The sequence below is a fragment of the Microcebus murinus genome, chromosome 15 (assembly GCF_040939455.1).
Source record: "Microcebus murinus isolate Inina chromosome 15, M.murinus_Inina_mat1.0, whole genome shotgun sequence".
Lineage (NCBI taxonomy): Eukaryota > Metazoa > Chordata > Mammalia > Primates > Cheirogaleidae > Microcebus > Microcebus murinus.
This window is the reverse complement of record NC_134118.1, coordinates 55,768,522-55,772,102: the sequence shown is the minus strand read 5'-3', so window position 1 is coordinate 55,772,102 and position 3,581 is coordinate 55,768,522. Positions and strand designations below refer to the sequence as shown.

The window sequence follows — 3,581 nt, the reverse complement described above, 5'->3', positions numbered from 1 at the left end:
GCCAAAATCCTGCTTTAAAAACAGCAATATTTAAAACCCCTATCTGATTGACTTAACATTTCCAAAACACATTTGACTATGGGGCTTGTTACAGACTCAATGATTGTGTCCCCCTAAAATTCATATATTAAATTCCTATCCCTCGATGTGGTGTTATTAGGAAGTGAAACCTTTGGGAGGTAATTAGGTTTAGATGAGGTCACAAGGGTAGAGCCCCTAAAATAAGATTAGTGCCCTTTTTTTATTCAAGAGAATTAAATCGTTTATTGATTACACATGATAATGGTTGATACACAAGCTTCATTCCCATCTGTAATTTTTATCTGGTACCATTATTCAATTTAGATATATTGCATAGGATATGCCAACAATCATCTTTATAACCAATAATTCCGTGATTTTTTCCTTGCATGACCCCTTTTAATGGTGAACTTCAGGTCACAACAGTAACCATCAGTTCAACTACACCAAGGTTTCTGAAGACAATGGCTTCTCCACCCAAGGAGGTTGTAAATGAATTTCAAATAGAACCTGGCATTACCCTGAAGGAATTCTATCTTCACACTTTTGGGGAAGTTTACCAAAATGGCTTCAGAGTAGACTAACTTTACACAGCACATTAAAAAAAAAAAAAAGACACATTTATTCAGTGTCATGATCAGACTATTACATTTAGCAATCAACAGCATGGGTGCAAAAAAAAAAATTACATTAAAACCCTTTGTTGGAATGCTTTACACTTTCACAAAACAGAAACTAAAATAATCTGTTATACAATTAGTCACAAACACAGTCCTCGAGTTTTTTGCCCATACACATGAGTATTGTCTAAAACATGTCTTCTTTGTAGCAGCTAGGCCCTGCCACCACTGTGCTTGGCTGAGTTCACAAATCTGTTGTAACCTGTAGCTTCCCTGTCACTTCTCTGGCTCTCCACTCCTGCTAAACTTCCCAGGAAGCTTTGTTTCCTGGGAATAATTAAAACCTTCTGCCACTGCCATAGCTACTGCTGCTACTGCAACCACCATAGCCACCTTGGTTTAGTGGTTTGGCAAAGTATTGGCCTCCACCACCATAGGGGCCAGAGCTTCTGCCTCCAAAATTTCCTCCCTTCATGGGTCCAAAATTTGAAGACTGATTGTTGTAATTGCCAAAATCATTGTAGCTTCCACCACCTCCAAAATTGCTTCCATCATTACTAAATCCATTGTACCCATCCCCACTGCCACCATATCCACCACCACCACAGCTGCCACCAAAGCCACCTCGACCACTGAAGTTCCCTCCATGGCCAAAGTTGTCATTCCCACCAAAACCACCTCCATGACCACCACCAAAGTTTCCAGAACCACTTCAACCTCTTTGGCTGGATGAAGCACTAGCCATCTCTTGCCTTGACAGGGCTTTCCTTACTTCACAGTCGTGGCCATTCACAGTATGGTATTTCTGAATGACAATCTTATCCACAGAATCATGGTCATCAAAGGTTACAAAAGCAAAGCCCCTCTTCTTGCCACTGCCTCTGTCAGTCATGATTTCAATCACTTCAATTTTCCCATACTGTTCAAAATAGTCTCTTAGGTGATATTGTTCAGTGTCTTCTTTAATGCCACCAACAAAGATCTTTTTCACAGTTAAGTGGGCACCTGGTCTTTGAGAATCTTCTCTGGAGACAGCTCTCTTTGGTTCCACAACTCTTCCATCCACCTTGTGTGGCTGTGCATTCATTGCTGCATCCACCTCCTCCACAGTGGCATACGTGACAAACCCAAAGCCCCTGGAGCGCTTGGTGTTTGAATCTCTCATTACCACACAGTCCGTGAGTGTTCCTCATTGCTCAAAATGGCTCCTCAGACTCTCATCGGTTGTTTCAAAGCTCAACCCTCTGATGAATAGGTTCCGCAGCTGTTTGGGTTCTTTAGGAGACTCTGACTTAGACATGATGGCAGTGGGAAGAGAGACTTCAACGATGCTTCCTCGGCAGCATCCACGGACAGAAAGGATTAGTGCCCTTTTAAGAAGAGGAAGAGAGGGCAGAGCTGCTTCTCCTCACAATGTGAGGATAAAGCAAGAAGGTGACCGACCATTTGCAAGCCAGAGCTTGACCCTGATGGTGCCCTGATCTCACACTTCCAGCCTCCAGAACTGTGAGAAATAAATGTTTGTTGTTTAAGCCACCCAGTCTATGGTATTTTGCTATAGCAGCCTGAGAGATTAAAGCAGATCTATATCTATATCTATATGTAGATATAGATATGCCTGTTATATACATAGTTTGGCAATATTGATATACTATCAAAGGCTTTACATAGAAGAGGAACATAAACATGTGCACTTTGGAAATTCATCACTCTGGCTATATTCGTGGAAAACAGATGGGAGAGAGGAAATCCTAGAAGCAGTGCAGTTAGAACATACTAATGGAACAGATGAGGGAGAAAGAAGATCAAAGATGGCTCCAGGATTTCTGGGTTGAATACCTCAATAAGGGGCAGGTATCATTGACCGAGATGGAGAGGACCAAGGGAGGAAAAAGTTATGAGTGAAGGTCAAGGTATAGCCCCAAATAATAATGACATTATATCCTATGTGTACATATACCTTAATAAACAATACTGTCTCACCATTTTACTTACTTTGGGATTTTTTTTAAATGGAAGGTAATATAAAGTCCTGGGACCTGTACACATAGATTTTTTTTCACTATGCCTAATGTGGGGCCAAACAATTTATATTTCTACAAAGTTTGTGAATTATTTCTGAAATCAAACTTTTACAAGGATCACAGCTAAATCTCTTGTCTCAGCTGATCTCTTGCCCTTAGCAAGTTCTTAATATTGCTTGAAAGAAGGACCCTGTAATTCAAGGGAAGAACAGAGTTAGAATCTTGAATTTCAGGAACTGGGAAGTAGGAAAACTGCAAAGAGAAAAGCTCATATATGCAATCAGGATGCCTGAGGTTTTGAATTCTCTCACACACTAATTTGACTGATCTTCATTTGTTTCCTCTGCAAAATAACCCATAATGACTGTTCTGACTCCAAAATTCTGTATTTTCAAGATATCAAATGGTGACTGTGATGGGTGATTTATCAGTGCAGTCAGGACATAAAAAGCTAATTGGTCGTTAGTATAGGAAGAATACAGTTGAGGAGCCATAACTGCTAAGATGCATTCTATGCAACATCAGTTCTTAGAGTTCAAAAGATTACCCATGCAGGAGGTACTTTAGTTATTCTCACTATTATGATGTTTCAAATTTTCCATCATCATTGTAGAGACAGTTTGTATGGCAAGGGTTTATAACTTCTTTGATAAGAACAATTTGTTGCCGCAAAACTATGCTGGATCTATGCTGAAAATCACTTATACCACTTGGAAACTTTCTAAGCAAATTCAAAATCCCAGATGACTTTGATGCCCAAGTTTCTGCAAAGAGTATCAAAGAGACTATGGAAACAGAAGATGACTTCAGTCCTATGAGCACACTATCTATAAAAAATGCCAAGGAAGGGCATACTGAAGTTGAGTCAGGGCATGGCAGAGGTTCACATTGTTACCTTAGCCATTCCTTAAGCAGG

The 3,581-nt window shown here is 40.2% G+C and overlaps 1 pseudogene; it reads right to left on the bottom strand.

The window, feature by feature from the left end:
* Positions 1-978: 978 nt before the first annotated feature.
* LOC105856795 (heterogeneous nuclear ribonucleoprotein A1-like) lies at positions 979-1,941 on the bottom strand (annotated as a pseudogene).
* Positions 1,942-3,581: the final 1,640 nt, after the last annotated feature.